This window comes from Dendronephthya gigantea, unplaced genomic scaffold, assembly GCF_004324835.1.
Source record: "Dendronephthya gigantea isolate DGI-Jeju-01 unplaced genomic scaffold, DenGig_1.0 000001F, whole genome shotgun sequence".
In the NCBI taxonomy this organism is placed as follows: Eukaryota; Metazoa; Cnidaria; class Anthozoa; order Malacalcyonacea; family Nephtheidae; genus Dendronephthya; species Dendronephthya gigantea.
This window is the reverse complement of record NW_021163011.1, coordinates 1,534,683-1,553,556: the sequence shown is the minus strand read 5'-3', so window position 1 is coordinate 1,553,556 and position 18,874 is coordinate 1,534,683.

Sequence of the window (18,874 nt, the reverse complement as noted above, 5' to 3'; positions counted from 1 at the left end):
CTACGGCTTTGGAGATTATTCGTCGTTGCTCCCGTGGCCTTTTACCATTGGTTGTGAATGAGATTTCTGATTATGCTGGTAAACGGAGTATGAAATTAAATCCCCCAAAATGCAAAGAGATGCTCGTGCCTTTCATGAAGTATGGCTTACACTCTAATACCCCTCCATTGCATGTCACTGGAACGGTTGTTGAAAGAGTATCCACGTTTAAATTGCTTGGTGTAATGAATTGAAGTTAATGAGTTCACGGCAACCAGGTATATAATCCATCGTAATTATCGCTACTCTGGTTTTAATAAATGAAAGTAATCACCACACAAAGATTAACTTTCACGACCCAACGTTTCGACACTCCGGTCTAGTGTCTTCATCATGGGTGATCTGATGTTGAGACTCGGTTCCTTATATACTTTCAAAATGACGTCATCTATCAATCAGATGTAAATATTCTTTTGGCAAATAGCTTCCGTCATCCCTACTTAGGGCACAAAGACGAAGACACTAGACCGGAGTGTCGAAACGTCGGGTCGTGAAAGTTAATCTTTGTGTGGTGATTACTTTCATTTATTAAAACCAGAGTAGCGATAATTACGATGCTTGGTGTAATGTTATTTGCCGACTTAACTTGGGGTTCTCACGTCGATTATCGCCTGTATTCAAAAAGCTCACTCACACTCATACTCATCGAGTGTGACATATAAATTTCGTTAATGCTGATCAATGAGAAAGTTTTTTCTGAATAGATGGAAAGATATAAGGTAAATCACTGAAAATCAAGCCCCTGTTCGGCTGGAAATACCGCCATTGAAACGTTATGAGAAGATTAAGATCTCCCACTCAATGAGTTTGAGTGTGAGTGAGCTTTTAGAATACAGGCGTATGTCCTTAAGAAGGCGAATTCTCCATTTTACGCTTTAAGGAAGTTAAAGAGAGCTGGTGTTCGCCAGCAAGTTCTTATCCATGTATACGTTTCGTTTACTCGATCTAGGCTTGAATATGCATCGCCTGTTCGGTCAAATTTTTCTCAGGGCCTTTCCAATTTCGTAGAGTCGATCCAGAAACGGGCCTTACGGATAATATATCCCTTTTTGTCCTATGAAGACGCCTTGAAGTTATCAGGCTTAGGTTTAGAACATTTACATGTTAGTATATCTAATCATTGTAAGAAATTTGCTAAACGAATACGAACTCAGTCACGTAAGAATCTTCTTGAATGAATCTTCAGCCATGATTTTAATACTCCCAGTGATCACAATTATAACCTAAGATTTGACAATGTTCCTAAGATTTTGCAAACACTGATCGTTGTAGAAGTTTTATTACCTTGAAATATTATCGGTTAGTTGTTATATATCGTATTAATTCTAGTTATTTATGCCGTGTAATTCAGTTTTTACTACCAAACGGCAACCAATATTAAACCAATTATTACTAGCAGTAATCAGATTAGTGATGTGCGTTCGGAATGTGTTAATTTTGGTGGTTAACGATCATTAACAAGAATGGTAACATTAAACGTCACAGGCTCGCAGCGTATGTGATTCAAAAGGTTACCCGCAAAATGAGTAATTTAACAACAGTGATGGCTCATTTAAGCTTTAATTAATAACAAAATGTCAAATAGAGCGAGCACATGGTCTTCAGTTACTATGACGATACATAAGAACGACGCAAATCTGACATCGTAAATCTCGATATGACACGGCTAGGAAGCATTCTCCTTCGTCGAACGCAATTATTATTATTATTATTATTATTATGAAATCTCGTTCGAGATATCTTCTTGCGAATTAAAACGCTCAAAGATTCGAACGGGGCGCCAGTGCGTGTTGTGAAAGTTCGCCCAAGACGCTATGTCGACAAGGCAAGGTTTGCGCCAAATATAATAATGTTGGGACAACATAAATATTGAGAGCTTCCGAGCTCTCCCAATGAAGACAATGTTTTATTATTGTGCAACCAAAACATGGCCACCCTGTCTCACCGTGTCTCCGCCCACTGAACTGGTCTCACCGTGTCCCAGTTGTCATAAAAATGGAGCGATGTGGTTAACTTGATATCCTCCAGAGATTGTCTCGACATGGCACCGGAACGTGTCTCAAAATCGCAGACTCTCTACTACGATGATTTCCCGAACACAAGGTATGTATCATCGGAAGCCATTCGGCCAGTCATCGTATGAAACATCAAATCACGCAAAATAAAAGGAAAAGCGGAATTTCCCTAACGGATTTTCCCTGCTTATTTAGCCAATCACGGCTTAAAAACTATAGTTTCTTGTATATTTCTATTTCGGAGTATATTTGTGTTTGTTTCATATTGTATTATTAAGCGATTAGAGAATTCACAACTAATAACACTGACGCGAATGAGTAGTCTAAAGCCACTAAACGGATGAATTTTCATCACACAAAATATGACCGTGTCTCAAGACACCTTAGACACCCGATAGGATAGTGACTCAACACAGAAACAGTTGGTGAAATAGGAACGACTAGCGGAGAAATAGGAACGACTCGTAGTTTATAATCCTTGAAGTGGTAGGTGTCTATTTTGTTTATTCCGTTTATCAGTGTTTGCTGTAAGAATACATTATTATTTTCATAAGTATGAGCTTGGTATGTTGTTTTGCGTCTATTTAAGGACTGCTTTCCAGTGACGCGTTTTTATACGCACGCGTAGTCACGTATTTATACGCATCACGTATTTATGCGTTTTTATACGCACGTAGTCACGTATACGCACGGAAAATTTGAAATGCGTCTAAATTTTTATTATTTAACATCCAGGTCTACAAGTGCATACTAAAATATGCAGAAAACTAAGTTCTTTCGATTTATTTACTTCGTTTTTTCAAAGATAAGATATATATAAGTATTTACGTGCGTGCACGTTAAGGCTTTTCATCATTTTGACCAAAACCTCCGGCTCGATGACAGTTGTTTTGAGGAGTATTACTTTAGACACAGAGGAGATATGGAGCTTACCAGAGCTCAGTCAGCTTATCAGTGCTCGGAGCTTACCAGAAGGGAATCGGGTGTAAATGCTTACTAGCGCGTGCGTAGTAAAAAAGTGGGGACGCGTGGAGCCGCGAGATAAGCCTCTTTCCATATCTCCTCTGCGCCAAGAGAAATAGTTTGTTGCTGGTGTTTGTCGCTGGTCGTGGATCACGGGTTGCGGGTGACGGGTCGCGGCGCGGGGTTTTCTCGCGGGCTTCGGCTTATTAGCGGATATCTTTTAGTGGGACTTTTCTCGCAGTCTAAAATTAGCGTAAAAAGATTTGATAAGGTATTGACAAGATTTCCTTCGTTTTACTTCGATATAAGTGAATACAGACGACGGTGCCAAATTTCCTTCTCACTTAATTAAGGCAATTTTACGCCATGCGGTCCTCGGTCCTCTCTTGCAATTTGCAATTCTATTCACTGCAATTCTACTCTTGAGAGATGTAAAGCAGGCAAATACGACAATTTATTTAAGCACTATTGCATATGTCCGTAAGGTGAATTCAGGTTTTACCTCTAAGCAACGCTGTTTGTAACTTTATTAAGACCACTGCTTCGGACTCGCAAAAGCGTAGATAACCTAAGATTCGATTTTTCGCACTGTCCCTTTGGGCCTATTTTGTTCATTACTTTGAAATTCAATACAATTTTGATCTGCCATTGACATGTGGTCGCTGAATGTTGTGTGTCAACGTAGGTATCGCATAACGGATGCGTATAGATGTTGCACAACAGAGCAAACGCAGTGTTTACTCTCTGAGCGGGTCGACCAACTCCCAGAAGACAGTACTAATGTTGAATGTTCCTAAGGATAGGAAGGTAATGTTGGCACTTAGAATGTTCTTCAATTTTTTATCATTTCGTAAATAGCCGTTAGCAGTAGAATGAGCCATTGTATCTTTGCTGCTTGCCAATTAATATTTTGCGAGCGGGAAATATATACCTATATAAGCTTCGTCTTTGGCATCCGACTTTCTCGATTAACGAGGGTTGAATTCACGGTTCACCGAATGTTGGTGACGATACCAAAAAATATTGATTCAAAATGAAAAAGGTTTCTTGAAAGCGCTCGACGCAGTGTTATATATATCGCTTTATGTGCATCTGCATCTTGAAAATGATAGCAGGTGATTGGTGAAAATCCTGAGTAGCTAAGTAATACGATAGAAAAATTTTGACAATTTTGCAACGAGTTGCTGTCTCAAGTCTGCGTCCCAATCGGTAGTTTATAACAAACCTGAAAGAAATCCGGCGGAACGAATTGATGCACCTTTGCTGTACGAGATTTAACCATCGTTTCCAGTGGCGTAGCCTTCGGGGATGGGGACATTTTTTTATTCATTTTTACTTGAAAAACAAACGATTCTAAATTAAATGAATGTGTAACACGAGTACAGAAATATACCTCTGGTGAAAGAATTTATGAATTATACCGTAGGATCGTTTACATTAAATGCATTACATTACAGCTTGTCCCAGCTTAAAAGTTACGGGTAATGAAAAGTCAGAACAGTTCCGAACCTTCGCGTTACCGTGTTTTGTTGCGTTCCATTGCCTGTTTTCCAATCCAACGTAGCGTATTTCTTTGTCTCCGAAGTATTCGATCAGAACTAATGATTTTAAAACAATGAGATACGCTACGTTTCGCTACGATACGGTTGAAGTGGAAAACGGCCTTTACTGAAGTACTCCGAACAATTTCAATGGACATCGAACAATACTACAATAATGCAATTGACTTCGAACAATTGCCATTTGTAAGCGACAGTTCGGCGCAAACATTTTCACGCGTTTTATTACGAACCAAAACCAAACTCTCCAAACATACACAATACGACGACGTATAAACTATAAGACTAATTAGTTCGTATTGGTTCTATAACACCCCGTTTACACTAGAACGAAAGTTTCCGGATTTGTAAAATTATCCAGATTCATTGTTACACACATGTATCGGATTCGTCAGGTGTTTACACTGCACTTTAGTTGTCTCTGTATGCGGATTTGTCCGTTTACACTCATATTACTTGTTCTTGGAGAATTGTTTGGTCGTCATATTGAATTTCTTCGGATTCGTCGTGCAAAGCGTTTCACAAGAAAATTTTCCGGATTCAAATGTTTCTGGATACGAAGTTTCCACAAACTTTTACGGATTCAAAGTTTCCGGATACGGCTTAAAACCGAGTACATTTTCTATCGGATTCGTTGCTGCGTGTGTAAACAGCAACATGAATCCGGTACTAAAACATTTCACTTTCGTGATGAATTCGGAAACTTTCATTTTAGTGTAAACGAGGTCTAAGTCTTACTTATTTATTTATTTATTTATTTTTTTTTGTCTATTATGCTTTGCCGGATACACACAAACTTACAGTACAATAATAAGCACAAATGATATAGGACATGGCAGGGTATACGCTACAGCTTACGCCAATTACAGCGGCGGCCCTTGACAATAATACAACACAGAAGACAAAACGATAACACATTATAGGACTAATAACAACACGAAGTCGAACGAGACAGGTTACGAGACACGTTACAAGACAAACATATAGACTTCCACGTTCTAGGATCTCCGGCATTATAAATATGTAACGCCGATTTGTAATATTTATAAAGTTAGTTCTTGAAACTACAAAAGCTCGCGTTCTTTGATATCAGTTCCTTTGGTAGTGTATTCCATACTCTCGCACATCCGGATAAGAACGATCTCTGAAATGTCGCAGTGTTGCACTTTACAGTGACGAACAGTAAACAGTTGGTGTCAGCTGATCTTGTTGTTCTTTCTTACAATATGAATAGTGTCAACAAGTTTGGTAAATCATACAGTTAAATGCGAGCAAGTCTGGTGATCGATTTTAAAAACTGTACTTGCAGAGGATGTTGAAATCGACTAGCTAAAGTAAATAGACGCCTTAAATCACTATCAAGTGATTTACTTGGCTGTATATGATCCACCAAACTTGTTCAAATTCATATTGCAAATGCAAAATCTCTAACTAACTGGCTTTGTGTTTCAACTACACCGATGTTATTTCGAGTGTGTATCAATTTCGTTAAATACTAAACGTTCTACATGAAACTTGTGATATCCAGCGTTGATACGTAAGAAAGCAAAGACCACTGCGCAGTATTTCGTCAAGCAGTAAATTCAGTTCTGCAGCATGTGTTTGTCGTATATATATAAATAAAAAATGAAATTAAATAAAAAATGATCTTTTATAAAGATTGGAATTTATACAACTCAAACTGGGATTTCTTATTAGTGCAACTGAGATCATGCGAAATTTGAAGTGGGAAATGGGATTTATACGGCATTTTCATTACATTCATGCAAATATCACCAGTATTATGGTGAATGTGTATTACTTAGAGTGGAAGTCAAGTCCATATGTAAACATAGGGTTTGTGTTAATTGTGTACAATTTGAACTTCTATATTTTCTGAAATAGCTGCGTTCGAGTGCGTTGTGTTGTCTGAATATTATTACAAAATTTTATTACAGTCAGCTGTTTTAGCCAAATAAGACTGGAACGCTAGCTCCACCGGAAGTTAAAGCCAAGATTGCGGGTAAAACGCACGCGATAATGACGTAATCATGCGAATTACTTCGATTTTATTAAAAAGCGTATTATCGGACGATATATAATTAAAATACGTAATTTGAAATGTTATAGGTCTTAGTTATTTATTATGACATCCCACTTTCGTATATAGAATATTTAATACTTAATATGTAGGATAAACAACTGATCGCTAAATTGCTTGAAGTGAGATTTAAAAAGTGCCTAGAGTTGTACTCACGATTAATCAGTGTAGGCATCAAATCGAATAACAAAGTGTCACTACAGTTATTTTTGTTAAAACGTCAGCAAATGCTTTCCTCGATGGTAGGATATTTTTCACAAGATGATTTTCTATTTACGTTTTTGAACATGTTCAATTTAGGCCGCTCAAAACAAACAGATGGACTCACTGTGGAAAAAATATGACTAAACGTGCTTTGTCCACCGTCGAGCCTCGAGGTCAGAAGTCAAATATACGCCAAAAAATGTAAAGTACGAACTGTCTCAAAGGGTTGAATGATTGTGGTTGAATCAATCATGCAACAAAGGTTGAACTGACTGTTGGTTTTTTCGAAAAGGACACAGTAAATTCTTTAACTTTAACCTGAGTTCATGCTGTTCGAATATGATCATTAATGTACAAGTGCATGTATAGAGAGTGCGTTGTCATCAATGTATTTGTATATAATGGCAATTTGCTTATCATATTATTCTCAATAAAATATCGGGAAAAGAAAATGCCTCAATACACAGTTCTTTGTGGCACTGTAGTTCCTGTGGCTCTTTGCAATTTAACACGTTGTTGTCCTTCCTGGAAAGAATGCTTTGGACGGAGAAGCGACAAAAAATCTAGAGGTAGCTGCAATGGTACTGCAGAACAGATTCAACAGGAGTCAGAACAGAAGTTAAAACATTTTTAGAGGAAATATCTAAAAAGCGTCGAGCGACCAAGGAAAGAATGTCCCTGTTAAAGAGCATGAATGTATCCAAAAGTTTAAGGTAGTCGTAGTCAAAATCAGTAAAATCACAAAACGTCACCTCTGCAGATACGAAAAAATGCTGTATTCTCCAACTTAATCCATAAAAACACCAAGACAGATTGCGGAGGATGAAAGATTGCAAAAATTCGAATTTCGTTGCAGAACAGAATATATGATGAAACCTACACACACACCAATTATAGTTTTAGCCTAGTCACTGGTTTTTAAAACAGGAACGAGGGAAAAGTGAGTGATTACGAATCGTGGTGTCAGGTCACTCACAGGTACGGTAGTAAACTGCATCGTATTGTGTTACAATACACATGCATCTAGCGATTTAACACCTACAAATGTATACTGGAGGAGTTTGTGAAGTTTACAATAGAAGCCGCAACTCCACTACATCGGCACCTGCACTATCCATTCAAGTCTGTATTGGTTTGTTTGATTTGGTACACCGGTAGTGTTGAAATGGGAAATCCTCAGATATTTTGGCTGTATGTTCAAAACAGTTCATGGGAGCCGACATTTCAAGCACGACGACTCACTCATTTGCTACTGTTAATGCAACTTATAAAATGCTCTCTAAAGTACTCACATGTTTTGGGTTTTTGAAAGAGAACCCTGTATAGGGTGTATCAAAAAACGCGACACTGAATATATTCATACATATTCGCTTCTTTTCAGTAACAAAAGATCGTAGGCCGCTGGAAATTATTAAAGTTGAATCTCGAGTAACCGGGCTTACGAAAAAAGCCCCTGATACATTCAAATAACATAATTCGTCATAATTCAGTCGTCTTAATTTACAAGTTGTAACCGAATTATAACGGGATGTGAATTACGATGAGCCGTTTTCCACTAGCGATATTTTTTGCGCGTAGCGACTTTATCCCTTTGTATTTGAGCAATTTGTTCCAGATGGTTGCAGTTTAGAGCGCTGAAGCTAAAGTAAAATGTCGCCTCGCGCGAAAATTATCGCTATTGGAAAACCTGCTTAAGACGTTACCACAACGACTGAAACCCTCCTTTAAATAAATGCTATGGTAAAGAGTTGTTGTATATTATAAATCGTATCAATTCAATGAGTTACAAGACATTGAACACATTGCGTTTATGTTTGGGGACAATTGTACAGAGACTAATTCGGGGTAGCGCTTGTTGCGTTTTAAAATACAGACCGTTCTACACAGAGCGTGAAAATCGGAGAAAGTTGTATTACGTAGCTATATATTACTTCATGGTTAGCGAGGGCGGGCGATTTCTATTGACGATTTGTGAAGGATCGCAGATATCTTTCAGATATCCTCATCAAAATTCTATGAATTAAAAAAATATTTTAAGCCGTTTAGTTTCTTCTTGATTTTGTGAATTTTGGTTTTATGCCATGTTCAAAAATATGTAAACAAATAACACCTAAAATCTCTAACAGAATTTTTAATCGAAATCCGTGAAAAAATTTCTTGCCATTGGAAAATTTTTTAATTTCGAGGCTGTATTATTTTTATACACACTAAATGAATGCTTCCACGCATTGCCCAAATGCATTTACTTCCCTTAACTGATCATCAAGATTTGTTGATTTTGGAAGAAATTGCATTGGTTTTCAAATACATGACGTTAACCAAATGTTGACATATTGTTATGTAATGCTAAAGGGGGGTTTTCATTCACGAGATTTAACTTGATTACAACATTTCAAAAACAAAGTTCAGCATTATGCCACTATATAGGCATATTTAAGGCATATACGCTTGTGTATTGCTCATGTTTTGTACGCATGTGTATTGCACATGATCAATGTAAATTTCTACGTTTTTTGGCATGCATAATCGATCTACTATTAAGAATTCGGAATACTAGAAATGCAATGTAAATAAAAATAGGCAGACTATGGTTTTTGAAGAAGACTTCAACCTCATAACGGCATTGCAGGCAGACTATAGATTCAACTAATACTAGCCTTATAAACAATAGTATATTTTCTACTTCCAAAGGTGTCGCCATCACATATGTAATCATTAAATAAATCACATAAAAAAGTATCCTAAACAACAAAAGAATGATTTCAATAGAGGGTACTTTTTTGGTGACACACGGTATATGACTAACAATAGCTATATGAATATGGCCGGTTAACCATCTGCAACAAATAGCTCAAATACAAAAGAATAAAGTCGCAAATATCACTACTAGAAAACCAGCAGCTCGACACAGACCGGACTCGATGCGGCAACGCGACGCGAATTTCCAGTTTTCAGAAGCATATAAATAAAATTTTGGAAGTAAAATTTGGAATCTATTGACGCCAGAGCAGTCAAAATGTGTTATCGTTAAGTAATCTATCATCTATATTATGATAGGTTAAAATATATTTGCTTTTGGAAAATGAAAATGTCTGTGCTCTTTCATGATGCAGAAAGCAAAGAAAAATTCCGCTTCGCGCGCAAAATTCCGCCTGGTGGAAAACAAGCTTAACAATAGATTTTCCTCTTAACATTTCTTAAAAAGCTAATTTTTTGTCTCCTCAGCTTTGGGCGAAAGGTTTTTTAAAATGGGTGTGTTTTTCAAAACAATATTTCTATATGTACTAATACCAATTGCTATACTTTGTATGTGGCATAATTATACAATATTTGGCAATTTGCATGGTCTCGAACCAAAACTATCGCCTGTATTTTTACAGAGAGACAGTTCGTTAACAGTCATTTTGAATTAATTAATTTATTTTGTTAAAACTCTGAAGAAAATATGCAAATATTTCGCTAGCGAGCTCTTTCTCTGTATAGTAAGTGGAAATCCACCCTAAAAGCTCCATTACCTCAATCATACTCACACTTATCGAGTGGGAGTTCTCAATATCATCTCATTGCGAGTACTTTCTTATGTTTTATCTCGAATTTCCGTTGATTCAGAAACTAAAGACTATACTGTATACATATATCGGTAATGATTTTTGGCACTTCACTCGATGCAGGAATATTCTAGTGGTTTATAATACCACTCGAAATTAAGACCTTTAAACCACTAGAATATACATATATCGCATTGATCTCATTATCTATACTCATGTATAGTCACTGGAGAGTGCCAAGACTGTGGATGAGTCGCATTTCTTGTCGTTTACGGCTATGTTTTCCGGTACTAACGATAGCCGTAAACGACAAGAAATGCGACTCATCCAAAGTTATGGCACTCTCCATCCCTCTGGCATTCACCCATAGTAATATGACTACCATTTCTTTGTTCACATCAAAGCTGGTTGTAACTATGTTTTCGTTGCTGATCAAGCTTCCCTCATTGCGGCTATTCTTAGCCCACAATCAGGCGCGTCTTTGGCAATGTAATGTATTCCAATTTGTTTTGATTTTTTGTTTTCTATTGGCCCATTTTTATCACGTGTTTTTCCCCCATACAAAACATGTATTCTCCCCTATTTACTAACTCTCCTGACGAAGGCCCTCAGGTCGAAACGTCGAGAAGCGTTTTGTCTATTTAGACAGTTGTTTTACCACATTTGATGCTAAGAGCTTCATGATAAGTTGAACTCTTCACATGTGTTGAGTTGCTTTTATAGACGTCAGATTTTGTGTTAATTCAGACTAATTCAGCCTTCGTTATATAGTTTTGTATATCATATTTCTAATCCTTTCATATAAATACTGCTTTTGGTGTATATACCTAGCTAGTTTACCTGATGACAACTAAAAATTAATCGAAACGTTTAGATATTATATTAAATATCATGATTTTTAGAGCTACGTAGTTTTGACTAGTTAGACTACTTGAAAACGAGAATTTAAACTTGAACGTATCGACCAGAGGATGCATGTGTCGCTATAATTGCCTACTAAATTCTTCACGAAGGCTTTTGCATTGCCCGAAACGTCGAAGCTCTCGTTAGTTTTCCAGGAAGCCTATCCATAATTATTACATCAGGCTCTTTTAAAAGGTACCTGCAGAAGGCAACGGGTAACCTTAGAAATAAATTGTGGTGCCCTGTCTGCTTCGAAACTTAAAGGTTTGTGCATGTGGCATATGCTATATAATGATTGAAGTAAGTCTCCTCCTCCCCGATTTTGTCGGTTGCTTTCCGATAGTATTATTAGAAGTGCTAAATGATTTTGAATAAACATTATCATCAGATTAATCTAAGTCATAGGCGCCAGAAGGCAAGAATTTTTTACAGCTTCATTTTAAAATGCAATTTGAGGACCACATGTACAATGTCGATACGCTATGAACAATGTATCCCCTGTTTTGTTATTATATTTAAGCTATGCAAATAAAAGTGATCTTGTCATGGCTTTTGTAATTTTGGAATTTTTAAACTCAGCCCTGTCCTCATCTATACAACTAAACGCGTAGATTTGAAAGCCTGAACGACTCAGTAAATTTCAATCACTGAACATGCATGCAACTTGGTAAAGCATATAGCCATACAGTGACAGTCATAGTACAACAACAATATTTAACGTATACCAAATAAACCATTTTAGTCGGCTGTAACCACCCCTGCAACTATCCTCATTATAATAGGACAAAAAAGAATAGTAAAAATACTTCCATGCACCTTGACAATGAACAAGATAATGTTCACGCTCTGTTTTTAGAGAAGATTTGCGGTTGAACTGGGAAAATGTCGAACAAATCAACAAATCAATGTGAACTGTAATACGGTATTATAGAACGCTTTCAGGCCGACACACGCCGGACGCGATTTGCCAACGCGAAGCGATTTTTACGAATTTTTAAGTTTTCAAAATGTGATAATTTTGACAATGTTGTGATATTCTTGGTAATTACTGGATTATGGTATGATCTCTCAAAATGCTCGTTCAGCATCGAATTTATTTGCTTCGTTAGAGAATCGAGTGAAGTGCGTGTGGGCCTTGTTATTTACATATTTTATATTTCCCTCTTTCCTTTAAAATGAATCATACATGTTGACTTTTCGTCGCCGTTCTAAAGTTGTATTCATACGACGACTAATGGACTGTCTAGGGTAAGTCCAGTCAGTCGCGCAATTGAAATATTCAAATTTACCTTGAAATATGAACATTAACCTCCTTCAAGATTATAATGAGAATTGCAATCATAGTCCAGTTTAAAGGGTTCCGTTTTTGAAAAACAATATTCTTTTATCAAGAGCAGGGGTAAAACTAAAAAACTAGCAGAATCGGGTGGTTCGGCCGGCGATTTCGGAAAATGCGGGTTACAAAATTTCTACACGCAAAATATCACCGCCCGCCATACTTGCCCGAAAAGGGCCTGTGGAGGAGATAGCACCTTAAGGGTATTTGTGGGTTGGCTGGACTGATTGGCACCTTATTACAGAAAAATGTTACAATTTTTTATTTTCATGCATAGCACAGAAAAGGTGGGGAGCTAAAATTGGAGGAGGGAAGGAAAAGAACGATAATATTCACGCCGAGACGAAATGTTAATCAATAACCTTGAATTGTTGTTCATGCTCACTTTTATACGGTAGGCTCACGCGTATTCACGTGAAGCATATGTAAATTTACTGAGATGTAGCAATATTCCACAGGAACAAGGTTGAACAAGTTTCACTGCTATGAATATAGGGCCTATCCCTAAAAACGCATTCCACATTCCCCGCGTTTTTGTCTTCGTCTACGTTGTGTTTACAACTGCAAATCTCCGACTTTCACATTCTGCTTGCGCAGAACTTCCGCTTTTTAGGAGCGCCACCTCGAAGTAGGCTGCATAGCATTGTCCCCAAACAAAACCCCAATATTTTGAAAGTTTTATACCTCATTAAATTGATACGATTTATAATATACAACAGCTCTTCACCGTAGCATTTATTTAAAGGAGCGTTTCAGACGCGTCGTCGTCGTGTCCCACATGCTTATTAAGTTCCCTCTTATGTTTTGAGGTCTCTATTTGAAACACCTTCCGTGTCACGACGTATAGAATTATAACATATAATAGCCCAACGAAATCCCAAGACAATGGCTAGTTAACAACTCTGTTGTTAAGCTAGCCGCTTCGTCGATTGAAAGCCCCCTCAGTCCTCTCAAAATAGCCGGACTGGAATTTGGTAAACAGCTTTTTGAGCATGCGCCAGGCTAGTCAGTAAATTGCAAAAGTGAAACACGAGTCGCGTATATAAATTCAACATAAGATATGAATCGTAGTCCGCCGCAAGATTTTAACGTAACTAGTCCCCCGCTAACACTAACTCGCTTAACTCGAACTTTTCACTAACTCGGACTAAATCCAATTCCCCTTGGATTTGGTAATGTCTTTTATAGTAATTTACTCGCTTAACATAAATTTTGTTTGCCTTTGGTCGAATATAACCCTAACTTGAACTTTGGTTTCGAATCATAGGTCAGCAAACTTTAAATGTGAGAAGATAGCATTTTGACAACTGGAAACTATCGAAACAACAACAATTAAATCGTGTATAATTGTATAACATTATGAATTTTAATCAACTCGAAGCCACGGTAACTCAAATAATTTTTCTTTCCCCTTGGGAGTTCGAGTTACCGGGGATAAGGCGGGCATGCAGCAGTGGGTGAATTATAAACGGGTAAAATAGTTCCTTTGGCGATCACCCCACACAAGACAATATTTCTACACGAAGTGATAATTTTTATTTCGTCTTGCTTTTTGCTTCGTTTACACGGTGCCGGATTCGCTGGTCAGGACATCTTTCATTTCCTTAATAGAGCAAACAGTTTCTTACTTTAATAGATTTGGTACATTTATTCAGGTCTGAGATATTAGAAATCTTGTGTAAATGCTGTGTAAAGGGGGATTACGTGCAAGTTCGGTCCCGTTTAGCTTCATGAAGACTTGTTTTAATCATTCCACTTTTTCTGAAATCTAAAGCAAACAGGGTTATATAAATAGCCGCTAGATAGAGAAAACAGTGGGCGTATGGGACGCCCGTATGGGACGCCCGATTTTAAAAACAAACAAAAGAGCAAATAAATATTCCACATATTCAAAAATGACTTGTTCATGAGGGTAAGCTAAAGCTAAAAAACGAAGCAACACTTACTATAATCTTCACTTGCTGAAAAACGGAGTATCACGACAGAAAAATTTTTTAACACGTTTGTTTTGTTTTGTTTTATCTCATTTTTTCATTATAGTGAATTTTACCTAAGGGCATCAACGCATGCCATGTTCTGATATTCGTAACCTCATTACGTATATGCATAAATCTCTCAGCATAGAAACAAGACGCCTGCTCTGGCTTTAACTCCGGCGTACGCGTCTGCCGCACACGTGCCAGTCGTTTCAATATAAAACTTCTGAACATAAACACTACATGTAGTTCATGGGCGTCAATTGAACGTTAATTGAGGGGGCCATTAATATTCATTTATTCTGTTATGCCAGGCTGATTTCCATTACAAGTGAAATTGTTTTTGCAAGAAATTAGCCAGGGCAGAATATATGAATATGCCTCGGATAATTACGCGATAATCGCTCTTACTGATCAGCAGTTTGAAAAATAGCGATGAGTAGTCTTGTCAAAGTGCACAAAGAACTTCAAAGATCGTTTACGATTGGAAATTTGTTTGCGTTTGTAAACAATTACGCTTGTTTTCAAAAGTCTCCTTTGCTTATAGCGTAGCAAAACAACTTCCCACCTCTGCGAATTCCTACGCCGCCGGCAACGAATTTTTTAGTAACTATACCAATGAAGGCAATGAAAATAAAACGGTCTTGATTTTGAAAAACTTAACCACTTTTTGGTCTGGTTTTCCTATGCATCCATCTTTTGCGATGATTGGATAAAAAAAACGCTTCTCCGGCCAATTCTTACTACAGTATATCTGTTCGCACTGCTCAATTGTGGTTATTAGGGAGCTTTAGCAGTGACTACGAGTACGACTACGAGTACGAGATTCGTCAGTCTTTTGCGTTGTTTGCTTACGCCATCAGCCAAAACTCGTAGTCGCTGGGCTTTTGAGTACGAGTTTTTTGATAAATTTCGTACTCAAAAGCCCAACGACTACGAGTTTTGGCTGATGGCGTAAGCAAACAACGCGCGAGAATGACGAATCTCGTACTCGTAGTCGTACTCGTAGTCACTGCTAAAGCTCCCTATTAAAGCAATGCCTGAAACAATGTTATTCTGCTTCACGTTTATAAGAATGCACGCACCCAAAAGTCCTTTTATAAACTATGAACTGAGGAATTTAAGCTATACATATATCGGTTGTATTGAAAAGAAAGCTTATATACTTGAAATATATCTAGCGTTCTTCATAGAATTTGTGCGGAACGTACGAGAGTCTATTTTTCGACTACGCGTGCATCCATTTTGCAAGACTGCCCAAAATGCACCACGAGAAACAGAAATTCCAAAGTCTGATTCTCATATGTCAACAAGAGTCGGCGATGGCCACTGTCGGTGATTACAAAAGAGCGCTTTGCCACCTGTATAAATAGATCGCTGACTGTTGGTGGAATATGAGACGAATACAAATTTCGAGAACTATAAAAAAGATTCTGAAATTTTTATTCTAGCATCCTGTATCTAGAACTGAAATTCTTAGTAACTGGTTGTTTGCAAAGTTAAGGCAGTTTTCGCTGGGACGATTTTTTCGATCGAACTTTTTAAATGCGAGGATTACTTTGACTGGTCACAATTGAAAGGAATATCAAACGAAAAAATTCGTTTCATCGAGAAATTCGGCCTAGTTGAGAATCGCCTTTAGGCAATAGCTAGCCACGAATAATGCATTTGTTGTATGTATGGTTTATAGAAATGTAACTGTTGGACGTCATACGTAGCCTAAGTAAACATTTTGCAATTGTGATTATATCATGCAGTATCACAGGCAGCCCGGTCAATGCGGGTACCGCATACTATCTTATAAGATGGTATGCGGTGCCCGCATTGACCGGGCTTCCTATATGCAGCATTTCAAAAATGGAATTTTAAAATTTAGAAAAGTAATTCAGACTTACCTGTAAAAAAGGATTTATAACGAACTAGTAAAATATGCCACATTGTGTAAATATACATATATATGCATGGTTTTACATAGATGTGGTTCTTAACTGCCACCAACCCATCTTACAACGATACCTCAAATAGAGATCTTTAATAAGATTTCGTAGGATGATACAAGTTTTCAACATTCAACATTTCAGCGTTCAATATTTAACATCAGTTAATAGTGGAAAAGTTTATAAGGGAACAGTTTGTTTTGTTTTTTGCATTTGAATTTAGCACTATTTAAGTCATTTGTTGTTTAAAAATTTAGCATCATGCAAGTACCTGAAAATGATGCAAAAATTTTTATACGTACTTGTGGCGTTAGCAAAGTGCTAAGGCATTTTAGTTCATACAATAAATTATTTTGATAAACTTTTGAGCTTTGGTGGGCACATTTTAATTCAGATCAACAGTCAACGCTAACGAAACCTAAACCCTTGAACGTAGAAATAAAGATAAAATTTGACGCCTTTGACATACTATTAAACGAGAGACGAATATGGAAATTTTCCCGAGGACAGTAAAAACGCAGGAACGAATGTCCTTTCATGCACGTATCCAAAATCGATCAAAATCCCAAGATCTGAGTCAAACAGCGAAATTTGCGACCATTTGCAGCCAAAGTTATCCAAAAAAGTGTAGATATAAAGAAAGCCAATATGATAAAATTGTCACAACATCATCGTGTGATAGGGATCGAAGAAAAAGCACATTAATTCCGCAACAGATACAAATAAACGGCAAATCCCATAGTTTATAAGAAGCGCATTTAGGCTGTGGATTATTCCAGTGCGTAATTTATACACATTGGAAGAAATCTTTAGTTTTTACTGATCAAGGGGTAGCAAGTGTAAAAGCCGCTTGAAAAAAAACAGACGCGTTGTTGCGAATAGCAGCAAAAAGGTGCTCGAGAATTCCTGCACCGATTGATAGGTTGGAGATAAGAAGTAAGAGGAATGTTCAAGATCGAAGACGTCATTTAACATATGAGAAAAAACAAGATACATATCAGTGCATGGTGTCGATGAGAAGCAAGGTAAAGGGATCTGGCAATAGCGATATCAATCGTTATCAATCTGCAAAGTGAAGTAACCGACATAAAAGCTTTAACAATGCAAGTGGCAATATGAAAGAGACACTTGAGATCGTCGTTGACAAGAACACCCACTCGATCTACTTTCTTAATTAAACACATGAAGAGTTATGAAAAATAATATAAAGCCATACACATTGACTTGAGGGTTAGGTAAAGCCCCAGGTTAAAATGGCCATCGAAAGTATTACCTATAGGTACAAAATAATAGAAGACCAACTTTGACATTAGACCATGTAAAACGACAGACCTAACATTATGTGCTCGCAGACATCCATAGAAATTATCATTTCCGATCAGAGACTAATGATAGATAACCCAACCTTCCGGCCATGCTTTGATAATGGACATTCTTCGTCTGTTTCTGCTGAGTGCTGATAACCGCGACAAAGAAGTTTTGGTTATCGACGTTTTCCAGCTAAATCTGGTAAGTACCTTGTTTATTAAAAGTTCCGTGCATATGGTATAGGTTGCGAATCTTGCACAGATAAATTCTTACGTTAGTGATAACATCACTGGATTCAAATGACAATAACAAGTTCGGTTAAAAACGGGGTAGTGGTGGAATACCTCGACCCGAAGTTCTCGGTTGATCCAGAGGTGAGATAAGGAATAATTCAGTTTAGCTGAATATCTCGAATATTCCTTATTGGGCGTTCCCATTATATGCATTGAACAAGATCTTGTTCTAAAATGAATATATATACTAGCTATGTTCTCACAATTCTGTCACAATTAGTTGCTACTTTCAGTTTCATGCATTTAAGAATCATTAGGCCACGTACTAATGGAAACACGGTTAAATCACCGCGTCTATTAACGCTGGATTATTATCGAGACCGTAAATTTATATTTATGTCTCTTGGTAACCTGGTGCTGGCATATAATATATAGGTATAAGACTCCGAGATCTAGAGAGCCACTATCAACTGCGAAATTGTGACACTCAGGGATTTAAAATTATTAAAACCAAAGACCATTATTTGAAAACGGAGTTTCAATAGACCTTTTAGATAATTATTAAAACATCTTACAGCACAACGTTTTAAATGTAGATCCATCTTAAATGAAACGGTATTCAAGTTTTATTTGTTTTATTTTTTTGACCAATAAATGTGGAAATAAGCCATACCACGAGAACGAGGCTGAGGGGCCAAGACCGCGAGCCTCGTTCCCGCCTTATTGCTTATTTCCATAACTATTAATCAAGATAAAAAAATAATTTTCACATA